Source organism: Pezoporus occidentalis, unplaced genomic scaffold (assembly GCF_034315485.1).
Source record: "Pezoporus occidentalis ecotype Australia unplaced genomic scaffold, CSIRO_AGI_Poc_V1 ctg23, whole genome shotgun sequence".
Taxonomy (NCBI): domain Eukaryota; kingdom Metazoa; phylum Chordata; class Aves; order Psittaciformes; family Psittacidae; genus Pezoporus; species Pezoporus occidentalis.
Genome location: NW_026914180.1, coordinates 9237132 through 9253359, shown reverse-complemented (window position 1 = coordinate 9253359; position 16228 = coordinate 9237132).

Genomic DNA, 16228 nt, shown 5'->3' with positions numbered 1-16228 from the left:
CCTTGTTTTCTATTTTTCACCAAAACCTTTTAATTTTTATATTTTTTTTTTTAGCCACAGAAATCTGTTACTTTTTCAGCTGTATTTTGACAACTCAGCTAGTCTCAACTGCGGATCATAGGGCTATGGAAGAAGGGGTTTAATTGAGTATCCAAAAGAAGAAATTTATCCGAGTAGGATCAAGAAAAATGGATGTATTTTTAACAACTGGAAGAAGACCAATGCAAGACAACTGGAAAGAGATGGAGGAGGAAAAGGACACCAGATATCAAAAGTGCCTTCACTCGAGACTCAGTCTGAATTTCCAGAACACCTTTTTTACTTGGTGGGAGACATAGCAGCATGCCAGCTTTGAGAACAGTAGTCTTTTATTCAGGAATTTATATAAACCTTTGGATATTTAATTTTAATCATCTGTAAATTTATTTTTAGAAATATACTTACCCTTCTGTGACTTTTTGCATTGGTGTCTGTCATTAAATGGCATTTATTATTCACCATTCTATTTCTGATACCATAATGAAGCCTGTAGCATCTTTAGTCTTTAGTTAAACTAATTGACTCCAAAACTTCATGGACATAACATAAACTAACTGAGGTCCTCTAGCTACGACAGTGAAATCCCAATTCTTCACTACAGTGTGACAGCTTTACTGTTTGTAACAGTGAAAAGCAACCTGTCTGACAATAGACAACACACACAACTGTCTGGAGGAGCTTTGATTTGGAACAGAGTGAAAAGCATGTTGAAAAGCCAACAGCAAGATGAGAGCCCTGAACTTATATCAAACCCCAGTCTATTTAAACAGTAAGCCTGCTTTCTGGATTTTCTTTTGTTTAAGATTACCCAAAATGACAATATGCCAAAAGAAAGAGTTCTGCTTCAGTCTAGAAAAGAGCACATTAGTTAATAATGCAAAGCTTATCCTTGTTTTTACAGTAACTGCAACTGAATGAGATGATAAAATTCCAGTGCAGAGATTTTAAAATGTTTGTATTTCATAGATGCATACTAAAGTACATTGAACTTTGTTATTTCTTGAAGAATCTTCTTTTTCTTCCTTAACCATACCAGTCATTCAAAAATTTTCATAAGAGGGGATCTTTGACATACGCGGAGAATCTGACTTTTATTCCTGGGACAGCCCCTTTGTTTATATGTTTCTCTGTTCTATGAACAAAAATCCTCCTATGTATTCTTTGTGGGTACAAGGGAGAGAATTTATAGGGTCAGGACATAGGTTTGAGGTATGCAAAGATGTAATAATTTTCTTCCGCTGCTGAAGAAGAAGCAGACTGTCACAGCCTGTGTATCTTCTGTCTGTGAAACAAAGAATGGAATGACCAGTCCCATTGTGCAATTTTCCTGCATTGCAGTTGAAAGCATACTATTGTAGCTTCTTCTAGCATGGACATCAATCCTGAAATACTTTTTTTCTTGCCATTCATTGGTGGCTATTGCTGTGGAAAATTAGAAGAGGGGGGGAGATAACTGATGAATTTTTTAAAAGTAAATTACAATGCTACTTAAAAAAAAAAAAAGATACTGAGGATAAATAAAAAGTTTACATAAAAAACTTGCAGTTTCCATTTCAAATCTTTTCTTTCCTGGCTTTTTTTTAGAACTGCTCAGTGACCACATCTGAGGTTCAGTTGTAATTGCTTTATGTGACTTGACAGAGGAACAAGAATATGCATGTTTTTCTTGCATTCAAATCAAAGTACAGTTTTAAGGACACTTAAGTTCTAGAAAAAACTGCCACAGAATTCTGTGGATGTCAGATTTACAAACGGCTCAAAGAAAGATTAGAACAAGGGGTAATGATTTTAAACTGGAAAAGCATAGCTATATATTAGATGTTAGAAAGAAGTTCCTTACTGTGAAGGTGGTGAGACATTGGAACAGGTTTCCCAGAGAAGTTGTAGATGCCCCATGCCCTCGCAGTGCTCAAGTCCAGGTTGAATGTGGCTTAGAGCAACCTGGTCTAGTGTGAGGTGTCTCTGCCCAGGGCAGGGTGTTGGAACTGCATGATCTTTAAGGTCCCTTCCAACCCAAACCATTCTGTGATTCTGTGATTCTCATCGAATGCATAGAGGATTTCCTTATTGGTGGCAATTAACTGTGACAGTCTAAATCCACCCTTTGTCTCAGAGTGTCTCTATATTTCTAATTAGCCAAAGGCAGAAAGAGGTATGCTAGTGAAAAACATGCTGTATTTTCCCTCATTATTAGGCTGCAGTTTCATAACAGTTCAAGACATGCGAGTACTGCACTTCCTCCTGCCCTGGGCATGTATTCCAGCATCGTCTCTTTATCCAGCTGGCCCAGGAAACTGATTCAATTGAAAACTAAGTGATGCAAGCCAAGTCAGTTTTCTAATCTCATCATATGAGTACGGTTGCTTAATTTTTTACTGTAATCTTCTGACAGATTGGTGGTTTATAAAGCTTTACAAACTTTCAGTCAAACTCAGCATAGCGTATTTAATGCTAGATTCCTCTGAGCTCTCCGGATTTCACCCATGTCCTGTAGTGATGGGAACAAGGGGAGCCAATTGTGCTGGCTGGACTGCTGATTTTGTGATAACTACCTACAGTCAAAAAACTAATTCATACTTGCACAGGAAGAGTTAGTTATCTTAGTCATCTTCCTGCAACTTGAAAAGTGGTCTGCTCCTACTGAATTGCAGCTGTGCAGTCTAAGCTGGTGATCCCTCCACTTCATAGCGGTAGCCCTGTCACTGGTGTTTAGATATAAACCCCCATGTGGGCTTTATAGACCTTCTGACCTTTTTCAGCATTTGTTTTGTCTTAAACTTCACTGGAGGTGTCTGTTTTTCTACTGACAACTGTTCTACAAGGACATCTAAAACACTTTCCTTCAAAGGTGCTGTTAAACTAACCCTTAATTTTATAAGCTCATCATCTCAGCCTGTGGTAAGGTAACAAGAAGATAAGAGCTCTTGGCATGTGTGCAGCTGTGTAACCTTTCCCACTTTGCAACACTTATCTGACTTCAAGAGGCAGACATCAAAAATATAGCATTGTGAATTATTTTCACAGCATATGGATCTGGCTGTGCTTTGTTTTAAAAAAAAACCTCTGGTTGAAGTGCCATGCATATTTTCTGTTGCATACATTCATTGCTGAATGCCAGTGAGAATGGCAGTAGTGTCCTGAACCAACAAAAGCACTTATTCATGTTACCTTTAAGGTCGACATTATTCCCACTGAAGGCAATAGGGACACAAGGGTTAACTGTTTAAATTTAAACAGATGTCTCAGAGCTTCTTGACTTGAGAACAAAAATTGTTCCTGTTCCTAAATCCTCGACTGCTCATTAGAACTGCATAACTTGTTTTTGGATTCTCTGAAGATTGAGAATTCTCAAAGAGGGATGGCTGTAGAGGAAATCAAGGATTATCTGTGAAATTACAATTGTATTAAACTAGTTATTATGTTCAAGGGAAGGAGGAAGCAAAACTAAAAAAAAAAACAAACCAACACTAAACCATACAAATTCAAGATTTTCAAATGTTTAAATTTATCTTGAAATGCTGAAATGTTATGTTATTATTTTTGAAATTTCATATTCATGAAAAAGCTTTTTTTTATTATTAAAACCAAACAATATTTTTAAAATAGCGCAAAGAGGACAGATAACATTGTCATAATTGAAACCCGTATTTCATCTTGTAATTTAAAATGCTTTCCATTTCACCTGAAATTTAAAATTAAATTTGCATTTTGTGTTACAGAGTGGATAGAAGTAGTAGTAGCAGTAGTTGTAGTATCTTTATGAAGCATTTATTTTTCAATTTATAATCCATTTACTGAACCAAAAATGTAGTAGTATTCTAGATCTGAGTGATGGAGAGAAGGAGGATAGAGAAGGAAAGTAGCTTTTGGTGGACGAGGTTGTATCTTGTGAGAGTTTTTATCTTTTTGTTTCAGCAGGTATTAAGAAGCTTATACTTTACATCTTCCAGCCCCTTCAGCAATTTTTTTTTGGGTGCCCATTGTTGTCTCTGCCTGGAGGTATGCTCTGTATCAGTGGAACAGATAAAAAAACTCCTGTGATTGCCTGACTTTGTTCCTATTGTCATCCTGTTGATGTTATCTCTGTTTATGTGGGTCAGAAGGCAATCAGCCTCTGCTCTTTCCCTGCTGCCATCAGTTGCAGCTCTGCATAGTGGATCCACCACAGTTAGAACCAAGTTAGAACAATAGCAGTTTGCACCCATTTATCAGACAGACAGCTAATACACCTGGCTCAAAACATTAGAGAATCAACCTCCACATCCTTCCGCTTAATAGCATTGTATTCTACCTTCAATTGTTTTCTAGACAAAGAAGCCCATAAAACACAGGAGAGAAACATAGCCTTTTTAGAGCATAACATATCATATAAAGCATTTGTGAAAGGTGTCTCCGCCCTTTGGGGGTTGGACTAGTTAATCTTTAAAGGTCCTTTCCAACCCAAACCATTCTATGAGAACATAATTCTCACAACTGTGGTCATGGGAGTTTTTTGTTTGTTTTTGTAGTGAAGTGAAATTATTTAGGAACAGCAAACCAGAAATATCATCTGGATCAGAATTACACAGACAAGATTTTCTGGCATGAGAGGCTGGCGCTTCAAAGTCACTGCTGGGATTTTGTTAAAATGGAATAATGGCTGGGGAACTGAATGGTCTCACTAGGAAAGGGAAATCGTACAAAGAAGGAAGTGATGAGACTACAAAGAGACCTCTGATTTTCCCCTATGAAAATTTGCCCCTGCCCCATCTTTGCTGACTGCAGTCAATACTATCTGGAAGGTAAGACCAAATCCAGGGCACACTGAACTTAATTTAGCAGCAGAACTACCATTGCCTTCTACAGTCCATGGTTTCACACAGAAGCTGCAGTATGAAGTACAACATTTTTGAGCTATTTGAAAGAATATGAATTTCCTTTCAGAGATCCCCTCTCCTTTTACATTGTATAATCAAGAGAGGAAGTTTTAGAGCAGCTCATTATAATTGTAAATACCCATCTTCATAAATATCCAGATGGTAAATCACTGTAAAACATCACATAGTAAATAATAGTACTCTCCTTGCTCAGTATTGACCCACAGACTTCCTGGCTTTACCTTCAAGTGAAATAACTATAGAATTGAACTCTATTGAAAGATTTCATCTACTACTACCAAGCCCTGCTTTTGATATGTATGATTATTGTCATAACAATACTAAAAATAATACTTGATTTTTCTTTATTTACTTAGCTTTGTAGCGGTTTGTGAATAATCATAGCAAATTTTGTAGTGACTTTTAGTGAGGTATATAATCAAATCTGATTTTAAATTATTATTCTATGGAAGCTGAACAATGAGTATTCTTTCACAGTCAGATATGATGGATCAATAGTTCAATGTCTGGCATGTGTTAGCTGCTTCAAGTTGTTTGACTTTTTTTTAAACTCTTTGATTGAAAAAATTGTTTTGAATTCCTGGATTTAATTTATGTAATATATACTCAAACTTTAGCTTTTTGAGGAATGAAGTGGGGGAGTGATTACATGTAGTCCAGAGAGATCTAGAGTGAAAGGTAATGCATACATTAAAATATTAACCTATACAGTTTTATCTTTAATAAAAAAGTGATTATTGAGTAACTGTTTTTCTAGTGGGATCCTTCAGGGACCAGGTGTTAGCTTTGTAACAGCTGATACTTTTACAGTGTACCTTGAAGAAAACAGTGTCTTCTAGATCTCACCCAAACTGGACATAGTTGAACACTTCAGGATTCAGTGCAGACAACTCTGTATATCTAAAACCAATGAATGCAGGCCACACTTGCCAAATGGAAGACTACATACACCTTCACGTGTTTTTTAATTATTTGAGGGGGGATTCATAGGAGGGCTGTGACTCTTTCATAGGATAACTAAATGACAGATTCTAGTCTGACAGGATGCTTAAGAAGAATAATGAACTGAAATCAGAGCAATACAGAATAGAGGTAAGAATGTGAAATTACTCTTTATTTTGCAAGAAAAGCACAATTGCTGTGCCATATTCCAAATACACTTAAAAGTACTTCTCCAAAATGCTCAGATTTTCGAGCTCCAGCTCCAATAAGAACAATTAAAGAAGATATTTTTCAGAGGTTGAAGTTCTCTGTCTGTTTAATTATTCCCTTAGAATACAGATTATGGTGACTTAAAGTAATTATTTGGGATTCCCAGTGGGAGACAAACTTTGTTCTGAATGAGACAGAAACTCAGCCTAAGGTGTCGTTCTCATTTTACACTGAACAACCTACTAGGATGTTTGAGTATGGATGAGTCTTTTTTTTTGCATTACTTTCCCTATCCTTTCCCAGGCTCTTAATTTCTTTGGAACTATTACATTGTTGTGGGAAGTTCCCATTTCAACATAATAGAATTTCCTAAGGAGGGAAATTCTATTATTAGAGAATTCACAGTTACTTCTGCTATTATTCCCCTATAAATTAGTTTCTTAAGTACCACTGGGTGAGGCTTCCAAGTTCTTTGTATTAATGAACACCAGCTATATCTCCTTGGAATTTTGAAAAGGGATTTCTCAAAAGAGAAAGGGGAAGAACCCCAAGGTGCTGCATCTGCTAATTGGAGTTCTGGGCCTGGTGATAATATTCATAGAAACATATGTTTTCAAGAATTTTTCAGATAGACATTTCTTTCTTCCTAGGTATGATACTTAAGTCATCCCATCAGGAAAACAAAACAACAGTGTATTACTTAGGTGACCATTAGATCATCCTGGGGGCATTTCACTAAGAATTCAAAAATATAGTAAGTGCTTTCTTTGCATTTCTGAATAACAAACAAATCCATAAATATCTGATATGTAAATGGCTTTTTAGATATTCTGCAAGCGGATAAAGGAGAGAAATAAATCAAATACATTATTCAGCACAAAGTACTCTCCAAGTCAAGTTCTTTTTCCCTTTCTTTCTTTTTTTTTTTTATATATCTAGCAAACTACAGAACCAGCTATTGCTTTCTGGGGATTTCATTAGTATTTGGAAGACATATTGTGAAAAACCTTGTCCACTAGGGAAGCATTATCTTTTACTGGCAATCTGTGAATGCTACTGAAAAATGACCTTTTACTATCAAAATATTAATGTCTTCATCTCAAGAAAGAATTTCAAATCTAAACCTCACATGAAAATTGGATATCATTTTTCTTTGCACTCCATGGATATGGATGTTTCATAATGTCTGTATAATTCTCTGCTTTACATGCACCTTGTGCCGTATTATATGATAACTGGAAGTTATTGTATTTCATAAGACTATTGTAGTGCTTTTGTCACGTCAAATGAAAACTGTAGACTGCATATAATTTATATTATGTATGTAAAATCTTTCTTTTTCTCTGACAGACAGACATGGATAGTGGGCAACAAGAATTAATATCTACAGCAGAAATTGAAATATGCTCTGTAGTCCTACTACCCAAACAAAAGACTAAAATATAATGGTTCTCAAAATGTTCCTTACTCCCCAAGTTTATGGAAACTTCTTCCATTCAGCCTCCAAGGGTGTCTGAACCTGGATCTGAAATAACAGTGTATCACTAATCTCAGAAGTTTATGTATACTGCTGTCATTCTCCCTAAAAGCATTCAAAAAGCAGAGTATGAAATTACGGGTTTTTTATGCTGTTCATGTCATCATAGTGCTTACATCACTTCATTGATGACATTATTTAGGGGAAAAAAGCACAGAAATCTCACATCATTTACCCTCTGCGGAAGGTACTAGACTTCCAAGCAGGGAATCATTCCACCCAGTAGGTGACTGATAATGAGGAAAGAAAAGAAAGAGAAAGGCAGTCCCAAAGCACAGGTCCTAATCCAAACCCAAATTTAAATTGGTTCTTGAACCATAGGTTTAAGCTTGGTCTCCTTTTTTTTTCCCCACAGCTAACCAAAAAAACAAACAAAAAATAATGAAAGAAATATATGAAAGAAATGTTCAGACCATAGAAAATAGAAAGACATGGTTACATTACATGCATGTCAGAAATAACACACAGATTTTTATATGGGTAAAAACTGAATTGGTCGGTCTATTTGGGATAGATTATTTCTCGCAGAATTTTCTAGAACCTACACTTTTAACAACCAAGTGTACCTGTGTTTCTTTCTCCCTGTAGTCATGTTAGTTCAATGCTATCAAGTAGCCAGGAAAGGACAAATTCTTTTAAAAAATTTGAAATGGATTACTAAAAATATCAATAAGCATTTAAAAATGCTCAAGTTGAATTATTATCCTTATGTTCCAGTAGGTATGCCTTACCTTGTGAGCCAAGTGCAAGTTCTGACATTCTTGCATAGGATAATGGAATGGCTTGGTGATACCAGAAGGGACAGTCACAATCCTTTCCCCTTACCACCAAGTTCAAAATGGTGCTGCTGCCCTTGATTCAAATCTAGTTCTCAGTGAGCTGATTTAAGTCACTAAACAAGCAGAGAAATTAATCCAAAAAGCAGTTGGTGACATTATTTTGCTTTGGCTTAGTCAGCTCCTGTAGGAAAAACATATGCTGGAATTTAATCTTGTACTTCAGTTCTACTGACATCCACAGGAATTCAAGAGCATTCATAAAATTCAGCAAAAGCTTCAGTTCATGAAACCAACAGTTCATCATAAGGAATCAGTAGAATTAAGAAACTGGTGCCTCTTCTCAGAGGTACTGAGACCAGTGGGCTTAAAATGGGTCTACATTTCTTTTACTTTCTCTCTGAAGATATCAGTTCATTTCTACAGGGGAGACATTCTTTTCAGAGATTTAATATTTAGATATGGACCCATGTCTCAAACGCTATACAGAAAAAAATGAAATCACAGGTATAAGCACCTAATGCTGCATGGTTTAAATTATGTTATAAAGTGACTGCCATGACCTAAGAATTCAGAAGTTAAAAGAAAGCATAATGCTTTTAAGAATTTGCAATTAGCACTATTACCTAAACCCATCAGTGTGGGAGTTAAAAACCCAGCATTAATATTAACACTCCTACAGTAACACTCTGCAGCATGGGGATTTTAGGTCAGCTTCATTTTAGAAGGATAAATAATGAATTGAAGTGCCAAATCATTTTGTGGAAACATCCTGCAATACAAACGCCTCTTAAAGGAAAAAAGAAATTCATGCTTAGAAGCAACATAGAAAAATCTGTCTCTGGTGAGTCCTCAGGAACTACATCTCAATTTATAATAGATTCCTTCCCTCATCTACTTCTATGAAAACTTGTGCTTTTTCTAGGCTACAATTGCACCTTCCACTAAGGGCTCTTAGTGGTACCAATGTCTTTATTGTATTGCCAAAGGTAACAAAAAGATTTTGTCATATTTCAATCAACAAAATCCACAGTCCAGGACTGTAGTATAAAATGCAGTGTTGAGGTGTGAACTGAAGAGATGAGGTGCCAATAGGCGTATTACTTAGCTGTCCTATTTATAGCAAATAACAGGGAAGCTCACTGAGGACACTAAAATCTTCAATTGACAGAATCAAAAAAGTCAGTATGTTGCTGCCAGAGCTCCAAGTTATTTTGCTTCCCAGATCCCAAACCCCTCTGTTAGGATTCACTGGGACTATTCAGAATGTCAGGTTATAGGCATGCACCTATTTGTTGTTTCAAGTCCCAATCTGACTAATGAATGAAGTAGCATTATTCTTCATAAGTATTTTCAAGTCACATTTAAGGTAGGGTTTATGTTCTGTTTAACCTTTTTCTAACTCCAGTACTGTGAACTTTTGGTATCTACAACTCATTTATACATGTCAGGAGATCAAGGAGAACTAAAATAATGGATCATCAACATCCTTTTTTTTCTCTTTTTCAGAAACAAATAACTTCAGTTTCAATTACATTAAGCAATTTTTGTCATCTTCCACTTTCCAGAGTGTTAGGCATAACAAAACAGCAGTCATAATAGAGGGAATTTAGGACAAATCGTAAATGGCAGTCACTGGTTAAACACAAATATAAATACATACAGAGTAAAAACCTCCATAAAAGGGGGGGGGGGGGGAGAAGGGGGAGGTGAGGGTTTTAAAATTTATGCATTTTTAAAAAAAAATTTTACAAAAGTTTTTTTTTTGTTTGTTTACCTAAAGGCCATTACTTTATGCTGGAAATGGGATGTTTAGCTTTTTCTCCATTTGCTGAAAACATTTTAGCTAAAGACAAGTAGGGGTTAGATTTAGCATCCTTCAACTGCTGTAGATGACGAGTAGTGCTACTGAAATCAATGGATTTCCTCACTTTCAGACGCTAGGTGACAATCTAGGTGAATATCCTACACAAAATCCTCTAAGGGGTGAAAAAAATATTTTCATAAAATCTATCTTTTTCTGCTACATTATAAAATGAAAGTATCTTCAGAAATCAATAGATTTATTGGCCTGTGTAATATATTGGTCTATTTATAGGCCCGTGTACCATACTGGCCTGTTTATAGGCCCATACAACTCCAAGGATAAGAATTTGTATGACTGCCACATTCCATGAGTCTGGAAGAAGTCTTATTTTGGAGTGTGCGGGGAATGGATTTATCCTGATAACAAATCATTACTCATTTAGAAAGATTTACTCCACTGTATGAAGAGTGAACAATTTCATTAGGTTAACTGGACATATTGAAAGGAAAAGTCATAGAATCATAGACTAGTTACAGTTGGAAAGGACCTTAAGATCATCTAGTTCCAACACCCCTGCCATGTGCAGGGGTGTCTCACATTCAGTAAAAGTGAATAAAGACACAGAAGAGTTTCTGAACTAATCTACCCATGTCAGTAAGCCCTTTCATCTATATTAAAATACATAAAATCAGCCAGAGAAGAAACTGGTAAATCTCCAATGTTATATGCTGTTGAGAATTCTCACTTGAGTGATAACATTATTTGAATTGTTACTCTATAACAATTATATATTGGTAACGTTTGAGCATATGATCTTATGTAAGAACATGATCACTAATTTTCTCCGATAGTAGACAAAAATGTGTAGCTACAATTTTAAGAAAATTCATATCTAATTACTGTACCTCAGTTAATGACTCATTTCATCTCAGTGCTTTGCATTGAACTAACAGGATTTCAGATATTTTTAATGGAAATTTTATCTCCTTTTAACATGAGGAGGAAAGATTTTTCCAAATAAAATTCTTTATTTAATTTACATGAGATTTTTGAGACACAAACACGCTGAAATTCCACTGACTCAGAAAACAGACTAGATTAATTGCATTCAGTCACAAGAATACAAATGCCCTGATTTGATGCTTGCACAGAGGTCCATGTGTCATGATTCAATAAAATACAAGTAATATCAGCTGGTGTCCAGAAGATTGGTTCTTCACATGTAATTTTAATTGAGAGCAATGAGTGCAGTGAATTCATCAGTAACTCCTCAGTTTCAGAAAATGCAGAATAAGATGATAATTTTGATTAATAAACTGTGTCGTTTACTGCATGGTTCCATTTCTTAGTCTCCAAAGACAATTTTATAATTGAAAGTCCTCTGACAGCTACAATCTGCATCACAATGTTGTTTTCACACATAAGACAACACTGATTACTAGAATACATCCAACATATCGTAACAAGAGTGAACAAGGTATAGCTACAGGAATTCAACACCTTATACCACACTCATGCGCTTGACTTCACTGCAGTTAGACAAATGTGCTTTGTCCATTTAAATCCTAATAACTTCTTCTAACATCTTTAAACATTATTTTTATTTGAAATTGCATCTTCAAAAAAAAATGGGCATATTTTATTGATGTGAGCATTTGATACTTACTAGAATAAACATCAGGAGCTTTTATATCAATAACATAGGCAGGTGACATAACACAGATCTGGAGGTTGATTTCCCACTTTACATAGCTGATTGAGTAGATCATAGAATCATCATAGAATAGATCAAAGCTTTCCTACCAAACGGCAGTTTCTTTTATGGATTTACCAAACCAGCACAGATTTGTAATACATAAGTTATTATGCAATTGCACTAACTGGACAACATTACAGTTAGGCAGGCCTAGGGCAGCCCAATTAGAAACATAAAGTCTTCCTGAAAACATTAGAATCGGGCTTCAGCGCAATACATGAAGGCTGTGGGAAGATAAAATAAGAGCCCTTAATAATGCTTATCCTTGAGAGGTTTTATAAGAGCAGTTAATATATCAGTGTGTAACCAGAAGCAAGAAGACCATGCTCTGGAGTTACAGCATAAGGCCCCAAGTGAACTATGCTGAAAACAGATGTTTGATCGGAAGGGAAACAGATGCAGCACTCTTTTTTTTTGCTGACAGGGGGATACAAACTCAAATGCAAGCACTGCAGCTTCAAAGAAGCTATACATCACTAATACTGGTAAACACAACAAACTTACTTCTGCAAGGGAGTGAACATAATAGATAAACATTTCAGCAAATAACTGAAGTTATGCAAACAAAAAATTCACTGAGTTTAGTAACCCTTTTTCATACAGGTAGTCAAAGTTAAATGTAGACAAAAAGGTTCTGAGGATGAAGACTAATGTATTCATCACTCTGAAAGCCTAATTCCCAAACGTTTAACAGTCTGGAGCTGCAGGAAATATTCAAACTTTCAGGGACACCAACCAGCGAAGCACCAGTTCTCAAAGTTTCTGGAGCTGGAAACTTCTCTTCTACTATGGCATCAAAATAGAAGCTTTTATTGATAAAACACAATGGCTGGTTAATAAGTTATAATTTATTGTAATTATAATTTTAAATATAATTTCTATGGTTATTCCAAAGCCACATAATTCAACTGGATAACCTCACTAGTGGGTAATGATAGGAACCATGATGTGAAATCTCTTGTCTTCTGTTGTGCTGAAAGATAAAAGAAAAGAGAGCAACAGTCCTCCAGTTTCCAGGACTGTCCTATAGTTTCCAGAACTATAGAGAAGTGCACAGGGAACTGTAATATTCCTACTGATTAGTAAACAGTGACAAATGTCTCCTTTTTGGTCATGCTACCAGCACACACACACAAAAAAAAAGAAAGTCCCTGTGACATCAGGGCAGTAATAGGGCTAGCAAACTTTGTTCATATTTTCTAATAGTTCTTGCTCACTCCTCTTGGAACAGGTCCCAAGTATTTGGCAAGACTTACCAAATCCTCTTGGTCACACTGAGGCATAGTTTCCTTCTTAGACAATCATGCTTATACCCAGTGTCATTGTACATTGAGTATCATAGGAACATGGCAATAAAAATGGATTACTCAGTTGTTATGTTCTGTCACAGCTTCCTGCTATTGAAGGTAACAACATCAGTCTTTTAAATAAATTTATAAAGGTATATTTTAGACTAAATTTGGGGTTAGCCTCCTCTACTCCTTTAGAAAGGCCTTTCTGAGACTTACTGACTGCTCTGCTGTTTGAAGCAAATTGTGAGTTTGTGAGATCACCTGTGATACTGGTGCAAGTCAGAACATGGAATTTGTGTCCAGCAGGAGACTGACACAATAAATTGAAATACCACAGGCATTAAGTGAGGAAAGAGGTTTCAGAAGTCTGTTTTGGAAATGTCAAAACAAAAAAAGAGGTTGTTGCTGTTTATTGAAATGGAAGATTGCAAATTTCTGTAAGGCAAGACTGGAGTGATCAGCTAAAAAAGGGACATTTCAAGCTGAAATGTGGGAAGAAAATAGAAATAGCATTAAAGTCAATATTCCCCTTCAGTAAATATCAGCATAAACAAAAATCTAATTAAGATTTTATTTGCTAAAGACTAAAAGACACCGACCATTCTCACGAAGAGATACAGACAAGAACATCTGTTCAGTAAGGGCAGGGCTCATTTGACAAGATGTGGGTAACTACATTGGGGATGCCTATGAAGACCTCAAATTCTTACTTTGTTATGACAGTATATTCATTAAAATCTTTCCAAACAACTCAGATGAATTGTACCCTTCCAAGAGCTATTTCTTTCCAGTAACCATAAGGAAAGCTGAGTGACTAGCTGAGCTGTAAATTTCTGTAGTTAAATAAAATGAGCCCCATACTGATATCTCAATGGTGCAATTATTAAATGTGAGCGTATGTGCATAAATACTTCAAATTGTTGCAATATTTAAATGATGATTTAAATATTTAAACGGCAATATCATTATGATATTCACAGTATGAAGTTTTGGCTTTGACTGTTATTGTTGCTCCGTATGTTGTTAAGAGCTTAAAATGGAGATGTTTGACTGCTGGAATTTACCACCCAAATAGTGAGGTCTTCTGGCAGTATATACGTAATTTCACCGTATCATGCTGCCAGCATTATTACATCATGCATCTGGAAACACACACACATGCCTATGTGTATGAATTAGATTAAGCCCATCTAATTTCCCACTTGCAAAGAACTTAGAACACATGTCAGCATTTGTGAGATCACAGGCCGTGCCTTTTTACAGCTGAGCACTGAGGTATCTCACTGCACTAGTTTATTGTTCCCAGGCCTGGCTGCATTTGCTGTGTTTTTGTTGGTTTACCATCCACACTGAAGGCTTGGGGAAACTATTCCTGTATCTATCTCACCTGTTTTGAGGAAAAGTATGGTTATTAAATTAACAGTCACCCGAAGACCAAGCTGAAATGCTGGACTTTGCTGTGAAGTGCCTGAGATAGATAGAGGATTGCAGCCACATAGTGAGGTTAAGCAGAAACACAGAACAAAGAGAGAGCTGTGGTTAAATAACACCTTTAGCTTCTGCTGCTAAGTAAACTAAAATCGATACTTTAGCTTTTAGAGAATTTTTATTTGGTAGCACGACTTTGGTGCTTTGCACTGACACAAGCGACTGTGTACATTATTAGAAATCATGCAAATTTTAGTAATTTGTGGGATTTAATAATTTCAATAAATGTAGGAAAACATAAAAAATCCTAAATAAAAGCTTTTTACTCTGAAATGGTTAAAAATACGTTGAGAAAGAATTTAAAAACTGCTCTGTACCCTGATGGCTCTGAAAAGGTAAACAAGACATTAAAAATGCAAATGAAGAAACGAGATGTTATTTATCCAAGTAGAACTTGTCTTGAAGGAGAAAAAAAGACAGAGTGAAGGGACCAGGTTATAATTATACCTTTCTAACATCTGATCTTTTTATATGGATGTGCCATTTCACTGTTTCATGGGAAACTGCACAGGGGCTCTATGTGTATTCAGATGAGAGAAGATGTGATTGAGAAAAGTGAAGGAATTCCCTTTTTGATGAGCTTCCCTCCTGAACACAGCCACTGCCTTCAGAGATCTGTGCCTCCAAACCCATGCTTAGAAAACTTGCTGTAAACTAATAGGAAAAAGACACCACCCCCTCAAGGCAAGCAAAGAAAAAAAAAAGCCCTCCTCAAAAATCCTGTGCTTGGTTGAAACCAGGGGAGTTATTTAATGCTGTATTATCACAATGATTAATTTTATTTTGAGACTTATAAAAGGACAAATTGCTCTAATTAAAATTAAAAGCTCTTTACTTACTAAAAAGATCATCTCACAAGATATTTAGTGTTTTCATAGTGACTAATTTAATGGCAGTAACCTTAAAAGGGCCTGAATTGTCAAGCTATCGCTCCAAAGAGAATTGCTTCTTCCTGTGAAACCAAAAGATCTTGCCTGCCAAATTCAAGAAGGACAGCTCATTTGAAAACTATGTCTAGCAGTTACAGCCTCAGTTTGAATGAACAGATCCTCTTTCCTCAAGCTGTGTCACTGCTGTGCTTCCAATGTTTGTTTTGCGTTGCCATTCACACTGTTGTATAATTAAAGTATAGGTGACCTCAATTAAAGTAGATTTGCTATTCATTCTCCCACTTGCTGTCTGACCCAATACCCACTGAAGTCAGAACTCCATTGTGTTTCAGCTGCAGGAGCTGGGTGTCAGTCCACACTCTGCAATACTAACAATGACTAAGCTCAAGTGCACACAAACAGCTGTACACTAATTCTTTCTAGTCTTCTCCTCCTCTGAGGACAAGGACTTTTCTCATGTTAAAAAGCAGTCCAAACTGAAGAATGAGCTCCCACTCCAGAGCTCTTCATGACAAAAGGAGTCTGAACAGTTTCCTCCCATGTATATAAACTAAACAAGAAAAAGACACCTCTACTTAAACTTTTCCCCAGTTAGTATTGCTCTGGAGAGGGGC